The following is a 16,075-nucleotide window of genomic DNA, read 5'->3' as shown; positions in this document are numbered from 1 at the left end:
CCTTCGATGCCACCAAGAGTTGAGCTGATAAACGAAGTGGCTACTAAGTGACTGATGGGCACGATATGCTAGACAAAGGGATAATTCACTTCCTGGGAGGCATCAAGGTGGATTGCATGAGAGTTCATCATGCTGCTGAGAACAACACACAACATAAAACTTTTGAATTTTTTGTTTCTAGAATTTTCCATTTGATACTTTTGGACCACAGCTGACCACGGGGGACTGAAACCATGGAAAACAAAACAGAGGATACAGACGCACTACTCTATTTCTCCATATTCCTGCTCCCTCACATGGTCTCAAAACAAATCACGTATCACAACATGAGGCTCAGTTTTGCTCAAAATTTCCTTGACGTAGAATAATCTTGGTCCTCTCTTATGCCCATAGAATCCTCTAAAGTTCTTTTTTAAAACCTACCTTTTCCCAAAGTCTTCTCAGACTTTTCTGGTTCTGATTCTGGGAGTGTGGATTACATATTAGAATCCTGGGGAACTTAACAAAAACGTTCTCAATTAACAAAAATACCAATGCTTGAAACAAGCTCACATCAGTTAAATCAGATATCCCTGTCATCATCATGTTTTAAAAGCTCCTCAGAAGATTTTAAGGTAGAGTCAGACTGAACCACTGTCCTAGAGAATTCATTAACCCTGTTTTTTGTGTAGGTACTTATTCATAATATGTGTAGTAATATCCAATATCTTTTATGTGTGTAAATGTCTGCTTTTCTGGGTGAGGCAAATATCATGTGTTATGCTTCTTTTGAATCCCCATGACACTTGGTCCTGAAGTGAGCACAGCAAAACCCCTTGAAGGATAAAGTCTTGCTGGCAACATGGAGTTGACAACAGCATGCACTTTGTTGTTTTGTTTTGTTTTGTTGGCTTTTTCTATATTTAAAAGTTTCAACATGCTTTAGAACCTCTTTCAAAATAATGTTTATATGAATTCAGGAGAAATTTAGCTGGTTTTGATTTATCAACTGATCTGATTTTGGTACATTTTATTGATATGGATACATTTTATAAAATCCTTTGTAATCATCTGCATCAAGGCTTTCCTGCTGCTGCTATTTGGATTTTTTTCATTGTTAGTTTTAGAGCCAAGACACACCTTTCAGTGAGTTGTAGCCTTCTAGAATTCAACAAAGAGTGGGGAATCAAAGATAATTCAAAGGACAGTGATACTCACCTTTACCCTATCATGATCACTAAGGTAAGATGTGATGCATATTGAGTCCAACCTCTCAAAAATCTTGTGGGTCTCACACTAGAAAGATGTTTATGGCAATATGAATGTCTGTCACATCTATAGCCTCTGGCTTTCGAACAATGCAACAAAGGAGCCATTCCTTGGGTATGATTTGTTGAGCTTCAAACAGCAAGACTCTTACTCTGAGCACAACCGATTAGACCAGGGATAGGTGCCTGAGTTTAAGGCTATGAATAGGTGAGAGAGAGCCCCATGGAGGCTTTGGATTGGGAACGCTGTCCAATAGACACATTATCTCCTACAAAAACAAAGCACACAAATAAAAACAAGCCTAACTGAATTAATCAGGGTTTTTTTTTGGGGGGGGGGGCAGGGGTTAAAGTAGTTGTGGGAAAAAGTAGAAAGATAGAAATTTGCCCTAGAGATACTAAGTTTGGAGAAAAGAAGTCTTCCAGGTGGCTGTTCTATTCTGAATAATAATTCAGTTCTTCATAAGCTCTGGTTTTCTAAAGCTAGACAGTTTCCTGAGCTACATTTCTTCTCCATATCCCTGTAAGGTCAACTCCTATTTTCTCAGGTAACCTGACTATGCTATTGCGTCCTGGAGGAACCAGGCAAGCTCGAGTTTCTTCTGTTGGGGGTGTACTTTAATTTCCTCAGTCTTACTCCCATAAGCAAAACACCAACTACAGCTTAGTATATATGCGCACAGAGTTCCTTTTCAAATTTCTTTTCAAATAATCTATAATACAACTAGAGGTAGGAAATATTTATCAAGGAGAACAAGAGACTAGACAGATATGCTGCAATGTGACTTTTGCGTGTCATTCAGGACTATGTGGGCCTTGAAATTGAGTTATGGGGCTATTCTTATTGCTATTGTTGGCTTTAGCCTCTGTGTGATAATTGCTCACAGCCAGTACTCACTATGGTCCAGGCACTGTTCCAAACATCTGACCTACAGTCTCTTTTAATCACCAAATAAAATTATGAGAAAGATCCTATTGTTAACACTGCCGTCTCTACATTTGAGGGCACTGATACCCAGTTACGTTGCCTCAGTCACACAGCTCAGAAGCAGTGGACCTAGATTCAAATCCAGGTAGTCTAACTTCAGGGTTCATCATGAGTACATCTTTGCTGTAGTGTTTCAGTGATTTATATCAGCACTACACTCCCTGTTTTTCTTCTAGTAAGGAGAAATTATTAATGCCATTAAACAGTCATCAACAGTTAGAATCATCACATCTCTGGCAAGTAGATAAATTTCCAATCCGGAATTTGAACATGAAACCTTTGGACACAGTCAATAGCCTTTCATCTACAAACACTGGGGTTAAATTTCATGTTTGTTGATTAGCTACTTGGGAGCAGAGAAGGATAGAAAACATATCCTCAATGGACAATGAAAAATGTGGGATTAATTACTTTTTTTGTTTTATTACAGCATAACATGGGTAAAAAAGGCATGGAGTTTAAAAACACCTCTCTGTTTTATTCTTCAGATTCCATGGATTTATGCATAAGCATTATAAAGACAACATCCCCCTTGGCCTGTGTGATTGACTGGCTTCTATACGTTGCATGAGGGCACTGTTTTCCTTCATCATGTCTTCATGGTTAAATGTGTTAAGTCTCTAACAGCTCTCACTACAGCCCTTGCTTGATTGGCCCATGATCCATGATCCATTCGGGTTGCACCAACACAGGCTTCCTCTTTCCCTTTTCACTGATTAGCACCCAGCCAACTTCTTAACCCTGGGGGATCAGGTGAATGAAAAGCGGCAGATGGGCAGAGAGTGAAGAGAGGGATTGAGCCTGAAACTGCAGTGTAGCGTTCTCCACACTGGCTGTTTTATCTGTCTGCAGACTGCCTTTTGTAACCCCAGATAAGGGAAAATTGTAGCCAGAAAAAGATGAAAACAGGGAAATCCAACCATGGCAGGCATTTGTTCTTATCTTTTATTTTTATAAAGAATAACAAAGGTTCCCAGCAGATAAAATCACTGCTTCATATGAAACCCAATTCACAGTTTGTGTAAGTGCTTTTTTTTTTTTTTTTTTTTCTTTTCCAGAGCCACTAACGTTGTTGTGTTGATGCCCTACATTTCCATGCCTTCCCATGCCCAGGAGGGGAATTTAGAACTGGAATAGACCTTTGAGATCACGTAGTCTTACCCTCCCACCTGTCCCCTCCTTCTCCTAATAAGGAAAATGAAGCCCCAGGAGGTTAACCGACTTGCACAAGGTCAGATGAGCTCAATTGTCTTCTAAACTCTGCATGGAACTTTTTTCATTTTCAGCTTTAAATTATTTATTCCGTTTTTTGCCATTTTCACTTCATTGAAATGAACTCTCTTCTTGCTATTATATCCTGGAAGCTATTTATCCAACCTGATTTAATTGCATTTTCATGCAATTGTATTACATTTTGCAATTGCTATTACATTTTATATTCTCTGTATTTTTATGCCCTAGTGCCAACTGTTAGCATCCTCTGTGTCCTGCTTTATTTTTAAATTACCCCAGGTGTTTCTTAGGCTAGTTTTACTTATATTGCAATACAGAGTTAAACATACTAACCGAGGTAGAATGATTCAAATCCTAACTTAGGGTCTATGAGGGGAAGAAGTAGAAAGCTAAGTGTTATTATTGTAACTATTTTAGCATTTGCCACATTGCCACTACACAAATTAGCATCCTTGGTCTCTGTGTTTCCAAATTCCCCTCCCACTCTCTCTTTTTTATAGATCCATTCAGAGAAGCCCTTTCCTGGAACCTCCCCTGTCTTCTGAAATTAGCTTTAGGAAGTCATCGCAGACATCGAACATTAAGTAAATGAACCCCAATTTAAAAAGGATTTACGCAAATTAGATGGAAAAGCTCAAGGGAAACCAAAGCGATCCTCGTAGGTCAAAAAAGCCTGAAATTCTTCAAAATATTCCCTTGTTTTCGTAGTGGACAAATTGGTAAAAATAAACTGAGGCAAAGTTTGAGAGCTTGTCGGAAGGGAAGACATTGAGACATAGAAAAAACCAAAACACCTTTAAAAGTAAAGAGAAATTCATTACAGTGAAAGTCGATAAAACATGTAGCCAAGAAAATGCTTTTTCTTTTTTTTCTTTCTTTTCTTTTCTTTTTTAAATAAATAGCTCAGTAGAATAATAGCACTTGCCAATTATGGAGGAGATATTTTGATGCCTGCTCAGGCTTGGGCTGTATTTAGATGGACTCCAGTCCAATCTACTGTCAACTGAATTATATGCACCATGGACTTCAAAGGCTTTGTGCTCAATGGGAACGTCCAGGATGGAGTGCTGTGCGAAATCAATGATTGTGCTGCAGTGCAGGCTGCCAAGCTGCAGCCATCCCTTTCAGTCACTGGAAAAATGCGGTGTGCAAATGGGCGTCACGTTGGGCTAAGGGAAGTCCAAAAATATAGTTGCAAAACAGTGAGCAAACTTAATGCAGGCAAATCTTTCACTTCCCTTGGACAGCTCCTCTCCACAGGTGGATTTACTGATGGACACAATTGTGCATGTGGATGTGTAAACATACATGCCTTGAACACTCCTTTCTGAAATAGGTATGTCAGAGTTGAAGCCACAGCAAAACTTGAAAGCGCTTAGGATAAAGGAAAACTTGCTCCAGGTATTTGCTATGGCAGTTCACCATGACGCCCGGGTAGGATGAGGTTTTCCCAGGGAGCTCTGATTACTCTGCCTGCTTGGGGGGGCGGTGAGTCCTCCTCCTCTGCCTTCTACGAGGAGACGTGTGGACGGACAGGGACCGCCAGGTGGAGAATGAGGACTGGTCCACTGCGGCTCTTCTCTGCATGACGCAGTTCTCAACATTTCACCTGCATGAGAACCACCTGGAAACCTCCTTAAAGTAGATGCTGGGGACCCATTCCCTACCCTCTCAGTTTGATTCCAGAGATCCAGGGTGGACCCCCACGAATTTGCACTGTTATCAAGTTGCCAGGTGATGTGCATGCTATGGGACTGGGGACCCCACTTGGAGCACACTGATCCATGATCCGCCCCCACCAGGCTAGACGCTTTCATGGGTGTTGCAAATATAATTCCACCTCAAACCAGTGAAGCTGCCTCTCTCCATTTGCCCAACTTTGCAAATTTTGCTGAGGCCAAATCACATGATAAGAAATGCTAAATTATAGAGATTGCTTTTGAACTGGTGAGGACTTGGAATTCCGCATCTCCCCACTTGGGGAGAACATTGGAAGAAGGTACAATTGCGATATTTATTGGAGGGGTTTTATGAAGGAGACACTTTCATGCAGTACTATTGTCATTGCAAGGCCAAATATTCCACTCAGCAAAAATGATTATTTTCCTTATTTCCCCAACTATTCTCCAGGAACCTGGCCTTTAACATGTACAAGTGGTTCCTGATTTTAAATCAATAAGTTCTTGGTGACACTGACTTAAAATAATTATTTAGGGGAAAGATCCTCACCAGCAAGGAGCTGTGGCCTTTTGTGGAGTTTTGAGGCGGCAACTTAGCCACTTTCCAATAAGGGAGCAGGTTTCAGGATAGAGATTAAATCTAATGAGCCAGCATTTACTTTAAGAATAGACAATGCAGTCGCACATTAAAATACAACAGAGTATTTATAGAAAAAGAGGTGAACATATGAAAAAAAAGGTGCTCATCCTCACCCTATACTTCAAGAAGTTGAGTTTGGAGCAACAAGAAGCCATTTTTCACGTGTCATGTTGGCAAACACGAGCACTCATGACCCACCGATGACCAGAGTGGGTGACCTAAATGCACACTGGAACAACATTTTGGAAGTCATGTAATAATAATTATCAAAATTAGAAGTGCACATACTCTTTGATTCAGAAAAGTTACTGCCATGAATTTACTTTATGGAGATGATGCAAAATTATGTAGAAGGATGCCTATAGAAGTAGGGTCACAATTAGGGGTTGATTAAGTTTGACAGCACTATAAAACATACACCAATTTTTAAAAAAGGGGGGCATCTCTTTACTGGATGGTTGTAAGTTTTTTTCTTTGACTTGCTCCGCATCTGACCTCCTGCCTACATTTGGGGATCCCTGGCCTTCAAAGTCAGGCCCCTGTTGACTATAGAAGGAGAAAATGCTGGAAACTCAGTTTTCAAGCTTCCCTTCACTTGGGGTGGGTGTAGGTCTCAGACTTCTCCATTCAGCCTGAGCTGCCACGGACTTTAAAGTGTAAGCTTGTGATGCAAGAGGCAGGGCTGCACAGAGTCCCTGCTGATGAGGGCGTGCGGCAGAGGCCAAGATTGCCCTTCCAGCAGAGGCGGCACACGTGGTGATTCCCACAGCAGCATCTGGGCAGTGTTGAGGAAGCAGAGGCTGAACTCAACCTTAGCAGAGCAGCTGGGCAAGGAGGTTTCAGAATAATTCCCTATTGTGAGGCTTCCAGGCCTGTTTCTCAGGCCATCTCAATTCTGAAAGCATCCATTTTATTTTTTATAAATGTTGCTCTGCTACAATCTGGCAGATTTCTGCTGCCTACAACTGGCAACCTTGACTGGTGCCATCTTTATGTACACCTATACTGAAGTCTCAAAGACAGACTTAGTGAAAAAAGATGCCAAATAATGAGTATAGCATGAAGGGTTTATCTTTTTTTAAAACTGAAGTATTGTCGATTTACAATGTTGTGTTAATTTCTGTCGTACAGAATAATGGTTCAATTATACACATATATATTCCTTTTCCTATTCTTTTTCATTATAGGCTATTACAAGATACTGAATATAGTTCCCTGTGCTATACAGTAGGAGCTTGCTGTTTATCTGTTTTATATATACTAGTTAGTATCTGCAAATCCTGAACTCCCAATTTACCCTTCCACCCTCCTCTTTCCCTACTGGTAACTATAAATTTGTTTTCTATGTCTGTGAGTCTGTTTCTGTTTTGTAAATAAGTTCATTTGTGCTATATTTTATATTCCACATGTAAGTGATATCATATGGTATTTTCCTTTCTCTTTCTGGCTTGCTTAACTTAGTATGACAATCTCCAAGTCCATCCATGTTGCTGCAAATGCCATTATTTTATTCTTTTTATGGCTGGGTAGTATTCCATTATATATATATACCACAACTTTTTTTATCTAATCATGTGAAGGATTTATCTTTTGCATGATTGCAAATTTTAAGTTATAAAGATATATAAAAATAGTAATGGTTTTACTTTTCATTTTGAACATAATCAGTTTTGTGTTTCCTTTTTTTATTGTGATGTAGCAGCGTGTTATGTAGTAAACTAAAATTTTCAATGAAATAGCATATAATGGTACCCAACCAAAGAATTTCAAGGTATTTTATTCCTATGATTTTAACTCTCTGGAGCGTTTATTAAAATCCTATGAACTCATTTTTCTTTGGAAACCCTGCTGAATGTTAATAAGAGGGGAGCCATGGCGATGTCCCCTGGGGGTGCTGACCAGCCTTGCCCCTGGTGCATTTGTTTTCTGGTGTTGGTGGAGGAAGTCTTCCTGCAGGGTAACTTCTGACTCTGGCTGTCAGAGCTTGAAAAGGACCCCCCATCTAGCTGTCTTCCCTACAATGTGGGGACCTCCCCTTTAAGAGTGAAAATCACCAGTACTAGGTCCAGTCTGGCTGGAAAATATGACCTGAATGCCGTGGAAAGAGCGTATTCACTTGCGTGGCTTTCCTGGTTTCACCATAAATCCAAACGGGGTGACAAAATACAACTTCAGGACAGATGTGTAAATGCTGTGTCTGTAGAATAGAGCAGAAGTATGGAGGAAACTAACCACTGCTGTTCTCCTGTGCTTTGTGGCAGATACTGCTGGGGGCAGATACAACCCCCTTGTCTATGCTGTAGGGCAATTCCCACAGAGGAAGGAGCTTGGGCTTTGCAGCCAGACTGCCCTAAAGTTGAATTCTTATTCTTCCCCATTTGGGTTCCTTGACTTCAGAATTTCACCAGTAAAGAAAGGGAAAATAATACCTAGCTCATGGAGTAGTTATGAAATATGGAGATAATACACGTAAAGTACCTAAAAGCCCACAACATGGTAGGAGCTTGATAAATAGTAGCCCTATTCCCAAGAAAACCTCTTAAGTTCTCAACAAAGTTGACAGAGAAATGAATTCCAGATGATAAATACAGATATATTTTAACAGAACACAGCTACTCTGTAATACATAGGATTGATATTTGAAGACATGACAGATAATTTTTGGAGGCTTGGAAAAACGAATAATTGTGTAGTCTAAATGTCTTACTCCATTACTCTTAAAATCATCTGCAATCTCTTTTCCCAAACATATTAAATGAATTTCTGAAATTTTTGAAATTTTGAAAGATTTAAGTTTGAGAATATGTCACTTTCCCCCATCATGATCAAATAATTTTTCTTGTCAATCCTAATGCAAAATGGCACACAAGATCATAACATTTTTCCTCCAAAATTATCTATCGCTGAAATATATTTCATTTATTAAACCTTAGTAAATCTTTTACCAAGCCTATTAATAAAGCATGGCTTTTAGTAATTTGACTTCCATTCTTACAAGCATCATAGTCTTGCAAATTGGCATGAGGTAGATGAGAAAGCCCGTCTGATAGCTCCCGATGCATCAGTATGCCCAGCAGGGGGAACGGCATTACTTCTTACTGAACAATCACCTCCTTGAGTGGAAATTTAATCCAGGTCATCATGGGACGATTGAAATCTGCCATCTTTAGAATTTGTAGATTAGGATTGGTGGGTGTATGGCCATGTATTTAAACTTCGGCAGGAATAAATTCAGAAGGTGGTAGCTTCAGATTCTGAATAGAGGCTCTGTTGATGTGGCTCTGTGTACTGTGAGTGGTGGCAGAATCCTGTTAGAAGGGTGTTAAATAGTTTTCTCAGCTTCATAAGGAGTGTTGCCGCTTTGGGATCTCCAGCGTGTAACTGAGTTGAGTAATAGATGTCTTCTTATAACTTAGGAAAAAGCCTTTCCAACTCTTAAATTGCCTTATTAAGAATACATGTCACATGTTCCAGAGCAACCAGAACCCAGAAAAATCTGTATTTGTTTCTTAAGAAATTGAATCTTTACTTTATAAAAAATTGTGTATGTAATAGCTTTACTTAGTTAAAAACCAAAAATATATTTTAAAAAGTATAGAATTTAAAAATATCTTCCTCTCCTCTCCATCTTCCATCTGTCCTACAGGTCCCAAGGTAACCCCCCGCCCCCCCGTGAATAACCACAATATTTGCATATAAAACCAAATATACATCTGCATTCCTGTTTTTCCCTTCATTTTAACACAACAGGTAACATGTTTTATACACTGTTCTGAACCTTATTTTATCTTTACTTAATAATACATCTTGGAGCTTTTCTTATAACATTACATACATTTCATATTTTCTATGTTAGTCTGGGTCCTCTGAGAAGCAGATGCCAAGACAATATTCAAGACGAAACACCTGTAAGAGGAAGTGAGAATAAGTCAGGAGGGGCTAGGAGAGTTGTCAGATCACAATACAAGTCTGACTCTGAGTGAAAGAGAGAGGACAGGTGGACAGCTGGACGGATGCATCTTAGATTGCAATCCAGTTTGGCAAGACTGTTAAGAAGCCCTCAGCCAGAGTCACTCACCAGAGGAGTCCATCTCCCAGCACTGGTCCTGCCTCAGTGTCCCCATCACAGAAAGTCACTGGTTGGAAGCCGCCAGGGAGAGTATGGGCTCCTAGGAAACATCTGCGTGGATTTCAGAGGACAGCAGCTGGGGCCTTCGTCAGTTGCATCCCCTGTAGATGGAGGTTTGCGTGACACTTTTATATTAAGGAAGCCCACTTTTCCTCAGAAACTTTCCCGTTTACATCTTGTTGTCCAGAGCTGGGTCATATGATTTTTCCTACCTGGAAAGAAGGCTGGGAAATTGTGGGATTGAACACCCTTTTTGGGGCAGAAGATACAATGTCACATACACAAAAAGTCAGGGTAGCATCAGTAAGGAACACAAGGCCAGTAGGTGTTGATAACTGCCACATTTATTAAATGGGTGAATGAAGATTTTCGAGCCTTGACAGTAGAGCTCCGCAGCATGCTTGAGGCTCTTTCTTAGAATAATGTGCCCTCTTACCACCAGCCACCTCAGTCTGCATGTCTCTTCCAGTGAAAGAGAGGTGGGCAACAACAAAAGAAAACAAAATAAAAGAAAACAAAACAAAAGCAAAACAAACAACCCCTTCCCTCCCAAAATGCTGTGAGCAATAACCTAAACAGTTGTAGAACTTCAGCTTTCCCAAAGCGTTTTCACACTCATCATCGATGTCTGCATCTCTAGGTTTCCACACTAGAGATGTTCTTCTACTGTTTACAGGAATCTGGTCTTTCTTGCTTGCATGAATAAATTTAGGCAATTAATAAGTTAGGATAGACTTGAATTCAAACTCCCTAGAATAGCCTCCAGAATCTTCCAGCCTCTTGCCCCTCATTTCCTACTTCAGACTCTGTTCCAGCCATACTGACTTCTTCCTGTCTGGGGGGATTTTGTACACTGTGTCCCCACTAGGATGCTAGGAATGATCTTTTGGGTTCCTTGTGTGGCAGGAAGGAAGGGGGCAGGGCACAGTCATTAACGGAATGACTCAGCAATTAGCACCAAAATGGTGAAAGAGTCCGGTAGACCTGGAGCTCCAAGATGCTGGGAGATTCAACACCCAGGGGACCTTCAGCTTCATTACGCATTGTGTATGCATTGTAATGTGTTAGCATGGTGAATGACACTCCCACAGCTGCCATGACAGTTCCAAGTCTGACCATAAAAGGTCAAAATGAGGGCAGACGCTCAGTTCCTAGGAATCCCTGCCCCTTCCCCAAACTAGTTGGGATAATTCTCCTACTCATTAGCATATGAAATTACCAAGCCTATAAAATACTAACAACCCCATATTTCATGGTTGGTCTCTCTCTTACCTTCTGAGATGGCCACACTCTGTCTATGGAGTGTGTATCTACTTTTACTTAAACTACCCCCCTCCCCACCACTGCCTTGTAGCCTCTCTGGCCTTCTGAGATGGCCTACACTTGGTCTGTGGAGTATGTATCTCTGAATACATCTACTTTTACTCAACTATGGCTTGCTCCTGAATTCTTTCCTGTATGAAGCCAAGGACCCTCACTTGATGGAGCGCATACCAGGGACTCACCTGGGACCTGGGACCTGGCCATACTCTTTCTCCCCATATTTTTCCTGTATCGCTTGGACCCAATCTCATTGTATGTGTTATTGGGGGTGGGGGTGATCCCCACACCAACAGCAAACAATGCTCTGGACACAAGTTAGATGTCCTACAATTCAAAACTCAATGTTGACACTATCTACCTGGAAATAGTATCAGATCCCACAGGTTATGGGCTGAGTCCCACAAGACTGCTCTCCCTCCCCTCCTCGACCCTTCAGATGTCAGTCACAAGTGCAGGTTGTTACCTGTGCTTTTGACCAACCTGATACAGATCAGAGGTTCCCAGGACCCCCTCCTTTGGTTCCATTAAGTTGCTAGAGAGCTCATAGAACTCAAAGAAACATTTTCCCTACTAGGTCACCAGCTTATGGTTTATTCTAAAAGGCTGTAAGTCCAGTCCAAATGGAAGAGAAGCATAGGACAAGGTATGGTGAAAGGGCAAGGAAATTTCACGCTCCCTCCAGGAGTGTCACCCTCCCAGCACCTCTATGTGTTCCCCAACCTGGAAGCTCTCTGAACCCAAATTATTCTGGGGTTTTTTTGGAGGCTTCATTACATAGGCGTGATTGATGAACTCATTGGCCATTAGTGCTTGAACTTACTCTCCAGCCCCTCCTGCCTCCCCAGAGGTCATGGGGATAGGACTGAAAGTTCCAATTCTCTAATCACATGACTGGCTTCTCTGGTGACCAGCTTAGCTGATCTAGGGGGTGTTTCCAAAGTCACCTCATTAACATAACAAAAGACACCTTTATCACTCTCCTCACTCCTATCACTCATCCCTTATCACTCATCCGCTTCCTCTTCTGTTCACCTACTATCAAAGTAAGTAGCCTAGTGCATCACAAAGTCTAAGTAAAATTTTTTGGAAATAGAAGAAAGGATAATTATTCTATTTTATCCATGAAGAGGTTGAGATTCAGAGAGATTTTGACTCAAGTTTCCACATCTAGCTAATGGCCAAGTTTTGTTAAACTTAGGCAGTAAAATATGGTATTGGGAGCATGAACTTGGATGTAATACTCCCAAGGTTGGATTCCCAGCTCTATCCATTATTTACTGCATATCCTTGAATAAATTAGCTTCTCTAAGCCTCAATTTCCTTCTCCTTAAAATGGAAATAATGATAATTCTCCCTCACTAGAATCTTGTGATACGTAAGTGTTGACATGTGGCCAAGTGTCCTGCGTGTGCTGACTCTGCAGGCTTGTTCCCTTCAGGATGGCCCAGTTCTCTCAGATGCGGAGCTCTGTGCCTTAATGTTGCTGGTGGTGGGAGAGATAGCAGTAAGGTATGAGGTTAGGAAGGAGAGATAGGGGTTGTATGGGAAGCTGACTTGACACAGGGAAGGACCAACATTCCTTATTTGTGAGAACTGACTTTCACTCTATCACAAACACCAGGCAATCAAATGTCTGGCCTGGGGTATTTTAACCCATCATAAGTGAGGAATGCATGAAGTTTGGGCAGGTTTGGGATGGTTTCCATCTTGAACAAGCCTATAATAACCAGTCATCTCTGTTTAAAATTGAGCCACTTCCTGAGTGAGAGTATCGCTGTGCAGGAAGTCTGGGTATTTTCAAATACTCCTGGAAAAGAGATTTTAGCATTTCCTAGAATCATGTCAGAAAGTCCTAGCAAGATATCAGTTCCACCAAGGTGCCCCTGATTTCTCCATCACCTGCCTAAATCCTGTAGACCAGGCTAAACTGCTGAAAAGCTCTGGGTAACTTTTTATTATGGAGTTCATGTTTAATAGGTAGTTTCTAATCTGACTATTGGATGCTGGTATTACTCAGAGAAACAATGTGGTCTTGGCAACTCATCTCTACTGCGGCAGCAATTCTGAGATGCACCTGCTGGGCAGTGACATTGATTTCTATGAATTGTTTTATTCTTGTCAGAATCGATCCAGCAGCCAGTGACCACCTCATCCTTGGATGTGACTTCATCATGTTTCCATCTTCTCACTTCTCTCCAGCCCCTCCGGCCTGTCAGGAAGAAACAGGTTACCTTGGAGACAGAACGTCTGGAAAATGTATGAAACCACTACCTCTGATTCAGTTATTAGATATAAGTGATTCTCAATGCTTAATTTAAAAATCCTTTAGAAAGGGAGGTAATGGATTCAAAATGGAGTTTTTTGTTTGTTTGTTTGTTTATTTGTTTAAGACATGGAGATATGTATGTACAAAGAAGTTTAATAATATTTTTTCCATTTTTAAAATAATAAGATAAACAATTGCCTGGGTTACCCTGAAGACCCATGTTAGTGTAGAAAAGAAAGAAATGAGTGAAAGAATCTCTCAAGATTCCTTTCAGCCCAAAGAGCCCAAGAAAGTGAGTTTATACTGAAACAGAAGCCTATATGAATTTAGATTATTTTATTTCACTGTTCAGAAAAATACTATATACCACATTTTTTATACAGAAAAAAGGTAAAAAAATTTTTTAAGCATTTGTTTTACCATTTTAGCTTCTCTGTGTGGAAATACATATTTAAGGGTTGGATATGTATGCATTAAACATGTATATGGTTACTCTATAGGTAGACATCACAGTTGCCACACTTTTAGCCTCAGAAGCTTTTCTCTTGGTCCAGTGTCTCCTTCTAAAGGGTGATTTCTTTCATACCACTTATGGACTAACAGCTGACCAGTGGCCATTTTCCAGAATTAGGGACTTTTCAGAATCAAATGTTTATGAAACCAAAAGTATTAGACAGTGGCTGCATTCCAAGAATTTCCTGGCTTGATGAAAGGAGGGTCAAGCTGCCTACTACACAGTGTTGTTTATACAGCCCAGGGAATGCCGAAGTTAACTCTGCTTCTACAAGGGGATTGACCCTGCAGGCTGTGAACTATTCACCACAGTGTTCCTTGAACCACAAGGAATAAGCCCAGATCTCATTAGGGAGCTTTGCACTTTAATTCTTGTCATTGAGTCTGCAATTGTCCCTACTGCGTGTTCCATTCAGGACTTCAAAGTAAAGTCATTAACAACCAAGGGTGAAGGACCAGTGCCATGATCTCCTTAAATAAGTAGCTTGAGTTTAAATGCAGAACCATGGGAACTTCCTCACCTACACTTTTAACGGATACCTCAGTGGAAACTGAAGCCCTACAATTTTCTCTATAGTTTGCATCTTTGTTCATGCCAAAGGCATTTAATCTCTTTTCAAGATTACTTTTACTGAGACAAAAAAAAAAAAAAAAAAAAAGACCGCACCAGAAAAAGCAATTCAATTCCATCCAGCGAGTTAAGGTGGTATCCCTTCTACATGGGATTTATTGTTTCCCACTGTTTGAAGAAAGAGGGGGCTGTACTATTATTCATGGAGCCCTCAACGTGTACCTGGTGGGCACTGCACTGAGTGTTCTACATAGCTCCCCAGCATAGTCTTCACAGAAACTTTCAATTAAAATTTAATCTGTCCATTTTATAGATGAGTAAACAGAGTCCTAGGATACTTAAACTGTCCAAGTTGAAAGAAGCTAGAATTAAGCCTACCTGAGCCCACAGCCAAGCTCCTTCTACTAACTCACTCTACCTGCCACAATGAGAGAGCAGGGCTGTCCAGCTCCAAAGACCATGCCTGCCTTCCTCTCTTCCCTTCTTCTTGCCTTCTCTCTCCTCTCCCTTTTCCTGGCCTTCTTCGTCTCAATGGTGTTTACTAAATATTTCAAGCATATTGAAAGATTAGGATATGATATATCAGATATCCATATACTGCACCAAGCCAGAATTTTAAAATATTAATATGTTGCCATATATCCCTTAGATTTTAAACATATAATCAAAATACTATATATTTAATTACAGACACTTCATCTCATTCCTAGCTCATCTTCTTAATAAGTGAACATTGTCTTGCAGTTAGTTTGTACCCTTCTGGTCCATTTTAGTATCATTAAAACACACATACTTATCCAAAACAACATATTTTTGCAATGTTTACCATTATTTTGTGAGATTTAAAATTTTACATGGTGATGCTACACAGCCTGTATCCCCTTACATCATCATTTAAAAAATAACATTATTACTATTATTATTTTAATTGAAGAATAGTCAGTTACATTGTGTCAATTTCTGGTGTACAGCATAATGTCCCAGTGATACATATAATATATTCATTGTCATATTTTTTCTTTAAAGATTATTATAAGATATTGAATATAGTTCCCTGTGCTATACAGAAGAATTTTGTTTTCTTAATCTATTTTGATATTTAGTAGTTAGTGTTTGCAAATCTCAAACTCCCAAATTTATACCTTCCCACCCCCTTTCCACCCCCTAGTAACCATCAGATTGTTTACTATGTCTGAGAGTCTGTTTCTGTTTTGTAGATCATTTTGTTAGAGCAGGCAGATAGCTAGATATGAGCAGAGAAAGGGAGACACAGACCAAATGGCAGGAATTAGGCAGAAAGGAGGGGCACAGGCCAAATGTAGGAAACCACACATCATGTGAGCAGCAGGGATCCTTGGGCAGAGAAAGAAAAGCTGGAATCTTTGGGCTGATAAGGAACCACACTTTTTGGCTTGGAGACCAACCAAGAAAGGTCAGAAAAGGCAGGAATTTCCAGTGTCCGAATGTAACCTTTTGCTCATTATGC

Source organism: Camelus dromedarius, chromosome 5 (genome assembly GCF_036321535.1).
Source record: "Camelus dromedarius isolate mCamDro1 chromosome 5, mCamDro1.pat, whole genome shotgun sequence".
Classification (NCBI taxonomy): domain Eukaryota; kingdom Metazoa; phylum Chordata; class Mammalia; order Artiodactyla; family Camelidae; genus Camelus; species Camelus dromedarius.
The sequence above is the reverse complement of the archived record's forward strand: the minus strand, read 5'-3'. Positions refer to the sequence as shown.